Consider the following 14,194-nt stretch of genomic DNA (forward strand, 5'->3'; position numbering starts at 1 on the left):
CCATCAAGAAGAATGGGGTCCATATTAGTGTGAGCTCCGTGCGTCTCGCAATTCACAAACGTCACGTGATTTCCTCACCCGTCGGCCATACTTACATAGAAAGAAAAAAAGTCACAGCCGCACTCCAAGGGTTAAGTCGCACCACTGGTGCAAGGTACTATGCAATAGCCCATTTAGGGTCCCGACTCCCCGGGTCCACCGTTGGGAGTCAGTATAGAAAAGGAGAAGAACCAGAAGAAGATTTTTAGTGACCGCTGCCCGGTTCTCCTTTTCTATACTGTCGGCCATACTTACATGGCTGTTCTTGCACAAAGCTTGCATGGAAATTAGTCACTATCAGTGTATTTGGGCGATTCTTCTCTTGCAGCTCAGCTGTGAAATAGAAGGGTCACATGTGGGACCGAGAAGAGGGAAAAAAAATTAAAAATCTCTGCGTATTTTCAAGCACAACACACACCGCATCGATAAGCGCAGGTTTACCAGTGCGATACTGATCCGGGTTATCGCGCCTCATGTGAGCACAGCCAAACGCGCCGTAACTGTACTGATCCGCACAATGCGTGCCACACCAGAAATGCAGACAACCCTTCAATGGCGTTGTTGTGCTTTTCCCCATTTCATCTCACGCATATTGTTATTTTTCAGTACATTAAAGGGGTTGTCTGAACTTTGCAACTTCTGTCAATACGGCTCAGGAGTGAAGGGGTTAATGCTGGCCAATCTCCGGCTACTATAGGAGGCGCCAACATGTGAAGAACAGCAATGAAAAAGGAAAGACTCAAATTCAGTGCTCAACGGAGCCGCCTTACCAGGTGAGAGCCGCAGCCCGTGTAATTAATGCACGGGCGTGTGCCGTAAAATCTGTCATCTAAGCCACGCCCCCGACTTCCTGTGGACACACCCACAGCATCCGGCAACCTACTGACACCAATTCTGGTAACACCTGGCGGAGCTCTACATGCCGTCCATCTTCAGGTACAGAGCAGTTAGGTGCAGATTTTTCCCCCAACGCTATTAGAGACGGCGCGCCGACCCCGGACGCAGAATGTAACCGTAATATACACTCAAGACAATCCGGCCCCCCGAAGACGTTGTCGCTTTACTGCAAAACTCATGCAAATAAGGAGGACGGAACAATACCTCTGCAGCGCCACCTATTGGATGGCAGCATTCCTTCAAAGCAGACCCTTAACGCAAGCCTTTAAAAAAATGATTGGAAATTGAAAACCAAGCCTGAAAACCACTCCCCCCCCCCCCCCCCCCCCCCATGCTCATTGGTTCCTAAGCACACAAATATGTGCGAGCGATCTGCGGCTAAACGGTCTGTGTTGATCTTTGCAGATACACTTTACCCACAGTAAAAAAAAAAAATGTTAGTGCGAATATGCCCCAAGGCTTCGTTCAGAAACAGTCGTTCTATTTTCCTGTTGTATAATGGGCTAAAACACATGCATCTTATGATGGAACTGAACGGACCCCATTTACTAACGAGCCTACTGGACGATATAGATCCTATCCATTTTAATGGAAACTGTCTGCAATACCAAGCATGATCACTGCAATGAGAACGGTGCTGTCTGCCAGCAGTAGACATCAGCTCTGTGCATGAGTGCATCACCCTAGAGAACTCCAGTCAGCATGATGGATTCACCAATCTACTGATCAATCCTAAGAACCGAGCATCAATAGTTTACATAACTTAGACAACCCCTTTAAAGGGATAGTCAAGTTAAGGGCATCTAAACAAACTTCTCGTGGTGTAAAATGCTAGCGGCTCTAGATCCCCCCGTGCCGTTTCCAGGCTGCAGCCGGCGACGTCCCGTGAACCCGCTGCTGCCACTGACAGCATTCAGTTGTCGCCGAGTGCCATCATTGGCTGCAGCAGCTTGTTTGGGGGCGATTTGGGCTTTACTGATGCATCAGACCTGTCCCCGATAGCCGGTAGGACATAAGCCGATGTCTGCTGTGTGGACCGGAGGTCAGTGTCTCCGTGCACACGTATGAGCGCCTCAATGTGCGTCTTCAACTAACAAAGTGACTGGTGGGCGCAGCGGGATTGGGGCTGTCAGGTCACATGTCCTACTAGCATAAAGTGACTGGCGGGCGCAGCGGGATTGGGGCTGTCAGGTCACATGTCCTACTGGCATAAAGTGACTGGCGGGCGCAGCGGGATTGGGGCTGTCAGGTCACATGTCCTACTGGCATAAAGTGACTGGCGGGCGCAGCGGGATTGGGGTTGTCAGGCCACATGTCCTACTAGCATAAAGTGACTGGCGGGCGCAGCGGGATTGGGGTTGTCAGGCCACATGTCCTACTAGCATAAAGTGACTGGCGGGCGCAGCGGGATTGGGGCTGTCAGGCCACATGTCCTACTAGCATAAAGTGACTGGCGGGCGCAGCGGGATTGGGGCTGTCAGGCCACATGTCCTACTAGCATAAAGTGACTGGCGGGAGCAGCGGGATTGGGGCTGTCAGGTCACATGTCCTACTAGCATAAAGTGACTGGCGGGCGCAGCGGGATTGGGGTCGTCAGGTCACATGTCCTACTAGCATAAAGTGACTGGCGGGCGCAGCGGGATTGGGGCTGTCAGGTCACATGTCCTACTAGCATAAAGTGACTGGTGGGCGCAGCGGGATTGGGGCTGTCAGGTCACATGTCCTACTAGCATAAAGTGACTGGTGGGCGCAGCGGGATTGGGGTCGTCAGGTCACATGTCCTACTAGCATAAAGTGACTGGCGGGCGCAGCGGGATTGGGGCTGTCAGGTCACATGTCCTACTAGCATAAAGTGACTGGCGGGCGCAGCGGGATTGGGGTCGTCAGGTCACATGTCCTACTAGCATAAAGTGACTGGCGGGCGCAGCGGGATTGGGGTCGTCAGGTCACATGTCCTACTAGCATAAAGTGACTGGCGAGCGCAGCGGGATTGGGGCTGTCAGGTCACATGTCCTACTAGCATAAAGTGACTGGCGGGCGCAGCGGGATTGGGGTCGTCAGGTCACATGTCCTACTAGCATAAAGTGACTGGTGGGCGCAGTGGGATTGGGGCTGTCAGGTCACATGTCCTACTAGCATAAAGTGACTGGCGGGCGCAGTGGGATTGGGGCTGTCAGGTCACATGTCCTACTAGCATAAAGTGACTGGCGGGCGCAGCGGGATTGGGGTCGTCAGGTCACATGTCCTACTAGCATAAAGTGACTGGCGGGCGCAGCGGGATTGGGGTTGTCAGGTCACATGTCCTACTAGCATAAAGTGACTGGCGAGCGCAGCGGGATTGGGGTTGTCAGGTCACATGTCCTACTAGCATAAAGTGACTGCCGGGTGCAGCGGGATTGGGGTTGTCAGGTCACATGTCCTACTAGCATAAAGTGACTGGTGGGCGCAATGGGATTGGGGCTGTCAGGTCACATGTCCTACTGGCATAAAGTGACAGGCGGGCGCAGCGGGATTGGGGTTGTCAGGCCACATGTCCTACTAGCATAAAGTGACTGGCGAGCGCAGCGGGATTGGGGCTGTCAGGTCACATGTCCTACTAGCATAAAGTGACTGGCGGGCACAGCGGGATTGGGGTTGTCAGGTCACATGTCCTACTAGCATAAAGTGACTGGCGGGCGCAGCGGGATTGGGGTTGTCAGGCCACATGGCCTACTAGCATAAAGTGACTGGCGAGCGCAGCGGGATTGGGGCTGTCAGGTCACATGTCCTACTAGCATAAAGTGACTGGCGGGCGCAGCGGGATTGGGGCTGTCAGGTCACATGTCCTACTAGCATAAAGTGACTGGCGAGCGCAGCGGGATTGGGGTTGTCAGGTCACATGTCCTACTAGCATAAAGTGACTGGCGGGCGCAGCGGGATTGGGGTTGTCAGGTCACATGTCCTACTAGCATAAAGTGACTGGCGAGCGCAGCGGGATTGGGGTTGTCAGGTCACATGTCCTACTAGCATAAAGTGACTGGCGGGCGCAGCGGGATTGGGGCTGTCAGGTCACATGTCCTAGCAGTCGGCTATAGAGCTTAGGCTTCAGTAAAGCAGCAGGTAAGTTCCCGGCTGTACGCACTACTTTTCCAGGACTAAGCTTGAATACCTATCCTCAGGATGAGTAATCGATATCAGATTGTGGGGGCAGCATCTGAGGACCCCCGCTGATCCGCTGTGTGACACGCTTATTGCAATTCATGCAACAGACATGCAGGTTTACACGACTGAGCGGACCTAGATCTGCATTGGAATCCATACTAAATCTTTCAGAACATGGAAGACCACGCCCACCCACTAAGCTCCTCCCACTTTTTGGGAAACCCATAAGCACAGCGCAATAGTCATAATTTTCTTGTTTAAAAAAAGCACGCAGCAAAAGTGGCACAAATGTTTTGCCAACCCCCATTATTTCTATCCAAAGCTAGAAAGCTTGCCCCACTGGGCTTGTTGTAATACACAAGAGCTGACGCTCTACAGCGGGTACGGCCGTCTTCGCACTAGCTGATGTTTCCGCAGGGGACTTGGCATTTACACTACAAGCCATGTGGGATCTCTGGGCTCTTCACGGGCCGAAGAGTACGGCAACAAATCAGAAGAGGGCGCCATCTCTCCGTACTGCGGACCTCAATCCGGAGACACAAGGGTTAAAGCTGCAGCTTTCCAATTAAAAGCACGACCAAATCTGCACCATCTACGTGCCGCCGCGACCGCTGTGGAGAAGCACGGTGTGAAGGTGGCCTTAGAGACCCTCTCGGCCCAAGAAAAAAAAAAAAAGATGGCCGCTCTGCTTCTGGCCACCTGTTGCAAACTGTACATTAAGACCCTACGCCTGCTCTGACCACCCGCTGTCCACATGACCAGTGCCGGCCAATGAGAGCAGGGCCTTACAGATGTGAGGGGAATCGATAGAGTATACGACAAAGTTGGGAATCTTGTAATTATACGGCAATTAATCTTCAGATGGAGAAACACAAATCTCCTTCAGGCAGGAATTAAAGTAGAGCAGTCACGGGATCGGCGCCGTCCGTGACTAACATTAACGTGTTCGCATCTTAGCGCATACAACACTAAAAATAGCGCATGTTCCACTTTCAGCGTGTTTATGGCATCCAACAAGCGGAACGCATCAAATCTTTTTCAAAGTAACTTTATACCCGCCGGGGGACCAGCCACCCCGCCGCCTGCCGGGGGACCAGCCACCCCGCCGCCTGCCGGGGGACCAGCCACCCCGCCGCCTGCCGGGGGACCAGCCACCCCGCCGCCTGCCGGGGGACCAGCCACCCCGCCGCCTGCCGGGGGAACAGCCACCCCGCCGCCTGCCGGGGGAACAGCCACCCCGCCGCCTGCCGGGGGAACAGCCACCCCGCCGCCTGCCGGGGGAACAGCCACCCCGCCGCCTGCCGGGGGAACAGCCACCCCGCCGCCTGCCGGGGGAACAGCCACCCCGCCGCCTGCCGGGGGAACAGCCACCCCGCCTGCCATGGAAGTCACTGGCTTCAATAATGCTCAGTATTTTCGGCCAAGAAGCCCGTGTCCCTGTTCACCCATAAGGGGTGCACTCATTCTTCCTCCCAAACAAGCCGCCCTCCGTTATTTGCGCAGTGATGAGCCGTTTCCCCCGTACATTGTGTGGTGTATAACCATGAATGTTCGCCTCTATGTGCAGAACCACATTTACAACTATTTCTGTAATCCAGTCGTTCAGTTTCTCCTTGTGGAGAGAACCAAGCATAAGGAGACTTTTAGGCCCCGCCGGTGCTTCTCTGGGAAATCTGGGATGCAAATGAGGTGGTACAACGCCTCTGCAGCGCCACCTATTGGAAAGCCCTTTCCCTGTTAGTCAATGTCAGACCTTTTAACATGACCAGGAATATAAGCCAAAGCAGAGTCTTCTCCAGAAGATAACTGACAGACGGTTTGGGTGTTTTCGCCCTCCGTCCGTGTACAATAGGGGTCTGGCGGGGTGAGAGGCCCATGTTTTGGGTCTGGAGGGCTACCGGTTTCCCATTGTATTCCCAGTCCGCGAGGGGTCACTCACACGGGCCTTCATGATCAACATACACAGCATTTTACAGCGTGCGGCTCTGTGCGTTTGCTGTATATCACTCCTATCCTTTGTGCGCACATATTAGCTACATATATACTAGATATATACACCCATAGACTAGAATGAGCGCACCACACGTGTCATACTCACCAAAACGGCACATGCTGATATTTTTTTCCAACATGCATGAAAAACGCACATTTGAATGCCCCAATGTTAGTAAATGGGGTTTATGCACTTATGTAATACAGACTGATAATACGCTTGTATAAGTGATCCTTTGGAAGGTCGGCCGCTGACCAATAGGTGGCGATACAGAAGCATTCTACAGTGTCATTTGCATATCATAACAGTCCAGACAGAAAGGGGAGGAGCAAGTCAAGCGCAATGTGTTTTTTTTAATTGGGGAGAATATAACCCAACAGAGTCTCCTGGTAGCCATTAAGCTCATGTAGGAACTGAGGAGTCACCTGCTGTTGGGGGGAGGGGGGAAAATCGGGATACCCCAATACACAGGACCAACTTTTCTCTGAAGTGTATTGACACCTTAAAAGGGCTTGCACCAGGAGCGCCACCACCACTCATATGCCAACCTGCTAGGGCATATAAAACATCAGAGTGGGGACCCCTCTATGACTCAGAATGGAGAACCACTCTAAGATGCTGCCCCCTTCCTGCGGACCTCCTGTCACCCTGGTATTACAGGGTCAGCCATTCACATAATACTGCAACTGCCTGCAGGGTAACATGGGGCTGGCCATGGCTTACCGCATCTGATCACTGGGTGGCGCAGCAGGCAGGACCTGGACAGATGAGCTGCTCACCCCAGGACCCATATTCTGGGAGAAGGTGTATATCTTCACACAAAAGCTTTAAAGGGAACCTGCCACCCCCTACAACAAACTAAGTTATGATGGTGTTAGGGAAGGTGACAGGATCCCATTAAAGGGACGGTCTGGGGAGAAAAAAAATTAAATAGAAATGGTGCTAACAGAAGCCGGCGTTCAATCATTCACTGGCAGTGAATGACATCACTCAATGGCTGTGATTGGTTCATCGAGCGATGGCTGTGATTGGCTGGTGCTCGATCCAATCACAGCGCTTACTTGCTCACGGCAGGGAAATTCAAAGCCCTGTTTAGCAGAGAGCTGACAGCGGGGAGGATTACAGAGCAGCTTGCCGCACCGCCGGGGAGACCATCGCTGGGGGCACAGACGCCGGCTGGGAGGGGAGTATTGTTTGATTTTTGTACCTAGTCTAGGTAGGCTTATACTCGGGTATATACGGTAAATGAATCTTATAATCTGTGAAAACCACCAAACGAAGGATGAAGACATGTCAGGGTTTACAATCAGATTAAGGCATAACACAAGCGCCGATGATCCATCACACGGAGGTAACTTCTTAGGGGCTGAGTAGCAGCTAAAAAATTTGAGCAATTGGAAGCGATAGTTGTCCCGTGTGAACAGGGGACCCGCCGGCGCTGAGCGAGGAATCACCCATTAGTCGTCCCGTGTGAACAGGGGACCGCCGGCGCTGAGCGAGGAATCACCCATTAGTCGTCCCGTGTGAACAGGGGACCCGCCGGCGCTGAGCGAGGAATCACCCATTAGTCGCAGGTCACTTTGCTTCAGCTCAATGGAACTGCTAGTGAGCAGCTTCTCTCCATGTACACAGGCGGTCGTCTCTCCATGTACACAGGCGGTCGCTCCACCATCGCTCCTGTGAAAGCTCTTGGGACGACAGTCTTCCCATATGAACCCCCCAGACTCTGGCGCTGTACGGATAGATGTAGCAGGCGGCTCAGTGCGCTACATCTGGTTAACACACCAAAACGTCATTTGGCGGCTTATCTGCCTATTCTGTCCGCCGGGCCATGACGACTACACGGCGCTACATCTGCGGAGCAGTATTGTTGGGGTGTCGCCTCATGTCGGGTCTACGTTTCTATCACACCGCACTGCCCATATGAATGGCGGCCATCTTTATTATATGGTGGTTCCAGTCCGACTAGACCCCATAGATTATAATCAGTGTAAATGCCGCCAACGACTGACCCAATGATAATTCATTTGGGCAGATATAAGAACCAAACGAGGATCGGCCTGTGTAAAAGGCCCCCTAGTTGTGCGGCGGAGAGCCGGTGGAAAGAGCCGTCGGATGAATGATAGTTTGTCCGACGGTTGCTGAACTTGCAGAGGCCTACACCCAACAAGAGCGCCCTCTGGTGTCCAGCTGTACTAAAGGGGAAGCAGACCGCCTCCTGCGTAACACGTCAGCCTCCAGAGACCATAAGGAGGCATCGCAGTTCCCAGATTTGCTGTTTGAGAAAGATGAAGCCTATTGCGTACGTGTATTTTCTTGCAAATGCTCTTGGCGGTCTCCCCTTCGGACTCCGTACGAATGTATCGTTTGCACAAGTCGTCCTGCAGTCATCCGGCGATCGCTGCGGAGCGCCACTCATGAAGAAAAAAATCCTAGAATCCCGCAGTTCTCACACCAGCCACTAGGCCGAGCAGTCCAATGTCCTGGAGAGAACTTCCCAGCTGGCAAGCAGGATTACACTGAGAGGCGACACCTGTATACAAACACAGGATCATTCACAAGAGGCGATGTCACAGCTCACCTCCTCCCCTCACTGCACACTTATTGTCTGACACTTCCTATTCTATAGAGAAAATGTATTCATCTCATTATTACTGGTAGAATTACAAGAAAAGGCGACGGTCTACGGGTCACCACTCCGGGCCAATAAGATAAAAAACAAGTAGAAAATCTGAAAATAAAAATATTAGAAAGCGGAAACTTTTCCAGTGTTAATCATAAAAAAAATTGGCGAAACATTCCCTTTCAGCCGGCAGAATATAATTTATCACGGAGCCAAAATTATTAATTTGCGCTTCCATTGATAATCCGTGCGCAGATTTTACCAGAATAATTGGTTTTGGTGAACGGATGACCGATTGCGCCATTTTGGTACTTTTTCAGTTTGCTGAAAATTTCGGTTCCAGTGTCTGAAATGATTGAATGAGACGGACAGGAGGTGAAAATATGTCCAAGCGACAAACTGCCTCAAAATCCACAGCTTTGGCGCGGATCCACACGTGAGATTTTCCCTTCCAAATGGCAAAATTCCGCCATGAAAATGAGCGTTTTTCTCGTCAGGAAGCGACGTCTGGTCAGTTTCCGGGATCCACACGCAGGTTTTACCCGCTGACCGGACTAAATCTGAGATCTGCGCCATAAACCACGGCAGGCGGCCACGGATCGTGACGCTGTTTTTAAAGTCGGAATTCACGTGAAAAATCCCAGAGTGAATTCGGCCGTGTGAAGCCTCCGGGTTTAGAAGGGTTAAATCCCCATGCTGCCACTTATGGCTACTCAGGACAAATCTAAAGGGGGCGCCCAGTCCTGGTCAACACGGCCCCTAGTGCTAACTAGGTACATAACACTCCTGCACTGCGGGGATACAGCGCCCCCTTCTGTTCTGCTGGCATCAGTGCTCACATTGGGTGCCGCGCTGAGTTCAGCACTGTGATGCTGCGGCGGTCAGGTGACCGCAAGGGACGGCGGTGCTACAAGGCAAGGCCGCAGCCTGGGGGCGCTACAGCACGATTCTGCCGGTAACCGGACCACCAGGCGTCTGACTGGATCGAGACCCGCTAGTGTGAATGCAGTTATCCACAAAGGCGATCTGTATTTCCAGGGACCAGCGGTCAGAAGGCGCCGCACGCCTATAATGGAGGTTCTCATGCGCCAAAGTCAACAGGTGCGTGAAAACATAACGCACTGCGCTCCCGTGGCACACGCGTGTCCCCGTATACTTCATGCCTCCATGACTTCAATTTGATCACCTTGCATTTCTGACACATGAAAAATGGCACTCACACATCAAAAACAAAACAGCAACTTAGGCCGCGCGCTCGGAGACGTAACGCCACGTGTATTACACGCGCAATATATGTGGCGAAGGAGTCACTGCAAGGACAGCGATCCTCTCACACGCGTGTAACACGCCGAGAAACAAAAGTCACAGCTGTTATAAAACCTCTATTTTACGGTTTACAGCCCCATTGTTGTCTATGGGCGCCGAGGCAGAGCAGCGGGCGCGAGATATGCGGGCAGACGGGGTGATCGCAGCAACACATGGCAGTGCACCGCACGCCCCCAAGTCTACATTATGTCCCCCAAACACAGCGCTCTCTGGCGCCCCCATAGTCAGCCTGCGCTTTTTCTCTTCTGTGCGCCATCAGCTTTTCACGTCCGCAAATAAAACTGAAACAAACCCGGTTTTATTTTGCATTCGTTTCTTATAATTTGCGCCCGGCGCCCGGATGTTGTCCGATTTTCTATCTCCATTGACGCGGATGAGCGCGTCCCACCCACAAATCATATCAGAATTGCGCGCGCTCAGGGCCTTGCGGGAAACAATACAAACTCACTAGCGTGTTACAGCGTGGAAAAAAATGGGAGCCGCCGGAGGGCGGAGCTTGTGTTCGCACGGCAGAGCTTCTCACGCCAGCTCTGTCCGATTCCTTGATGGACGCGCCGCTGCGGGAGGAGTTGGTCGTTTAAGCGCTTCATTGACACGGACCACGACTCAGACCGATCGGCCGCTTTTTGGATCCGGGGGGGGGGGGGGGGGGGGGGGGGACACAAGATTGGCTCATCTGCAATATTTGTACGATTCTTCTTCAAGAACCGCCCATTATTTTCTATGGGAGCGCGAAAACCGCGCCGCAGGACCTGCGATCCGCATGCGTGAGACACGGTTTAAGGCCTTCTGCTTCGGAGCCACGTATGATGCTTCTACGTCCAAAAACAGCGCACTCGTGAACGCAACCGCACTTGGTGCCAACCCCCCGCCACATTGGCTAGGACGCTACATCCATAGTAAAGTCACATGACCAACGGCCTCGCCTCCCTCACCCACAGCGCCCTTTACCCTTCGATTCCGTGCCCAGAATGGCGCAGTCACTGCGGCGCTGGAGGCTTCGCTCGCGGCCCCACTTTCCCGCTCGGATCACAAAACAGGAAAACAAATTCCCAGCGCATAAACCTGAGCGAACCGCGACGACCAGCGGGCGCCCGGCTAATGCCACGTGCACCAACAATACCCGAACAGCGCGGCGCCACTTTCTTTGCTGCTGGTTCTGCGGCAGACACGAACACGCCTGTACATTACGGGCGGCGGTAAAGACCGCACGAGGGCGCAACCAGAGCGACGGATTGGAAGCAGAACCCTGCGACTCCTCGCGGCGCCACCTTCTGGCGAGTCCGTGCGGCCGCTGACCGTGCTGTACATCATTGGCGCGGCGCTCTAGTCACCAGCCGGCGTGCAGACGCCTCATATTTACATCCTCCGCAGCGGTTTCCCGGACAGCGCCGGCGGTGACGTCATGTGACCGAGCGGGCGAACGTTACGGTACAAAAGTAAGAAAAGTTACAGTTTTTACAACATTAATTGATGTTTTTTGCCACATTTCACCCCGAAAACTTGTAACGAATCGTATCCCCCGGCGGAGTACCGGCCCGCGCGATAACAACCGTATTACACTCTGGCACATTATATCACACAGTCCCTCGGGCCCCCATCCCCACACCCGCAGTCACCCCAAAACCCACCCCTCCCCCACCAGTGATCCCCCTCCTCAGCTAAGGCCTCGGCAGACGCCATTACGGCGGGCCGGGCCACCTCACGTTACCCTGGAGCTCCCCGGAAAGGACACCCCGCCCCCCCTCCGCCTTCTCTTCACACCCGGGATGGCGGGCGTCCAGGTAGCACCAGGCTCCGCCCCGCGGCGGGCTCCTCTCTAATGATCGCCCGTCCGCCCACTCCCTCCCCGCAGCCCCGGCCCTGCTGCCGCTCCGCACCTGCTGTTCCCGCTCCCCGCGGCCGCCGCTCCCGCCGGGATCACACAGACAATATGGCGGAGACACACGGCCGCCAGCCGCAGGGACCACAGCGAGGCTGACCGGAAGCGGAAATACACTCTGATGGCGGCATAGAAGGGCGGGTAATTCCGGCGGCCATCTTGTGAGTGGAAAGTCAACCACTGTCTGCTGACTGGAAACTGGCAGTAGAACGGAGTAAGGGGGCGGCAAGAAGCTCGGGGAGAGAGGACGAGCGGGTGACGGGAAACGGGGAGCGTTAGAACAGTAATCATTGCTCTGTTTACCTCACCTGACTAAGCAAAAAAATATCGCGCCAGTCACAAGATGGCGCTGGGAGACGTTTGTAGGCGGATTGGCGCATGCGCACGGCGTCTGAGCGGTAGTCGGGGAATTGTGGGAATTGTAGTTCGGCTCGAAATTGATAATTTTTTTCTGTCGAATCTGACGAAATGATCGAATAAAAATCGTCACAATGAATGTAAATCTGGGGAGATGGCGCCGGGTGTCGGATAAAGGGGTGTGTGGGGGTGGGGCTGGAGTCAGGGACGGAGGGGTTAAGGATGGGGTCACTCAACAGGGTTCTTATAGTAAAAGTGAAGTGACCCATGTGCTGGGGTTGCGTCCTGGGGCCGCGCGGCACGTAATCCTGTCCCTCGCTGCAGCAAGCGTAATTGATTCCTCTGGGATTTGCATGGATATCAGGGGAGATTTACTAATAATGGCGAAAAGTGCGGCGGCAAAGTGTTTGTGTCTGTAACACCCAGCATGTGCGCACGGGCACCGACAGCGCCAGCAAATCGCACTTGACATAGACTGGAAGCCGCACGTCCTGGAACAAGGAAAACGCTAAATGTAAAAGAGTCGACAGCGACAAAGATGGGAAGGACCGCGGGCACGGCTTTACAACCCGGGCAGAAAATGTCTGCATACTTACTATTTACTTAGGGATACGAAAACCTGTCTAGGTATCAAAAATAGCGCCACGGGAGTTGTCGCCGTCCCACTCACCGCACGCCAGGTGTTATCATGGAGGACGGTTCACCCCCTCCCGTCAGTACGTGAATATCTGTCCCCGGAATCACAGCACCGCCATACGCGGACCGCGGATTATGTCCGAACGTCTCACCCGCATAAAACACGCAGTACACAGCGAAGACGCACGTTCGAGTGTATCTGCCGCGGGCGTTAAATCTCAGCCTGTATTGGTGCGGTAAAAATACCACGATTTCGAGGCGCGTTTTCTGAACACGTGTGAGAGTGGCCTAGGGGGGCGGGCGCGATAACCGGCCGTTAAACGCACCCCGATATGGCACTCGGGAACGTGCGATGACTCCGCAGATGCCAGGCGGTTTTTGTGTCAAAAACTCCTGACATCACTTCAGGGAAGCAGCGATCCTCCGGAAGCCTCGCATCGCACGCCGCGCAATGGGCCAGGCGTTCCGAAGAACACCCCAAAGATAGGACAGGCCGCAATTTTCCCCCGCACCGTAATGCGGGGGGAAAAAAAATCACTTTTGGCAAGTGTTCCCTATTGTTTTGAATGGGAAACCTTGCCTCACATTCGCGTACACGCCGTGCAATGTTTTTTCCAGGGCCTTTAAAAAAAAGGGAACGCCCAAAGATAGGACAGGCCGCGATTTTTTTCCCACTGCGCTCATGTGTACGACCCCATGCAGAAGAATGGGTTAATATTCGTGCGAGATTTATGCGTCTAACGTTGCGTGATTTTCTCACCCGTGTGAAAGCCGCCTTAGGATAGGTCATCAGTATTTAAGGGGTGGAGGTCCGCCGCTCAAGACCCCCATTATCAGCGATCGGAAGAGGCCGTGGCACCCGGGTGAGGCCGCACACCAGGCACAGCGGTGTACACCATATGGTGTAGATACGCGGTCTGGTAGCTCTATCCAACTCGCTCCATTGGCAATGAGTCGCTTTTAGGCCACGTGATGAATATGATGTCACAGGCCTGAGGAGAGGCCGCTGCGTCACCTGACCGGAGGGGATCCCAAGAAGCGGACCTCCATTAATTAGATACTGATAATTTATCTCAAAGGAGAGATCATTAATATTACAGTCCCTAAAAGCCTCTACCATCTTCTGTCTCATCGGAGGTTCTGACTGCTTCTCCCCCATGCTTTACACTACAGCTCGGATTCTTTAGGACACAGCTATGACCAATGACTCCACAGTAGTGGCGTTGCCTGTTGCAGTTGGAAATCCATTCCCTGTCTAATTAAAGTCTAAGGCTCCTTTATTAAATGACTCTGTCAGTTC

At 53.4% G+C, this 14,194-nt stretch overlaps 1 protein-coding gene across 3 annotated transcripts in view; it reads right to left on the minus strand.

Annotated features, from left to right (window-relative positions):
* The window catches only part of CSNK2A1 (casein kinase 2 alpha 1), a 28,020-nt gene extending 16,010 nt beyond the window's left edge, over nt 1–12,010 (minus strand). For all 3 annotated transcript variants that reach the window (XM_066587715.1, XM_066587716.1, XM_066587714.1), the window contains exon 1: nt 11,900–12,010. The gene's annotated coding sequence lies outside the window, so the exon portion shown is untranslated. The remainder of the gene's footprint in view (nt 1–11,899) is intronic.
* Between the last annotated feature and the right edge of the window lie 2,184 nt (nt 12,011–14,194).

The sequence above is a fragment of the Eleutherodactylus coqui genome, chromosome 13, assembly GCF_035609145.1.
Source record: "Eleutherodactylus coqui strain aEleCoq1 chromosome 13, aEleCoq1.hap1, whole genome shotgun sequence".
NCBI lineage: Eukaryota > Metazoa > Chordata > Amphibia > Anura > Eleutherodactylidae > Eleutherodactylus > Eleutherodactylus coqui.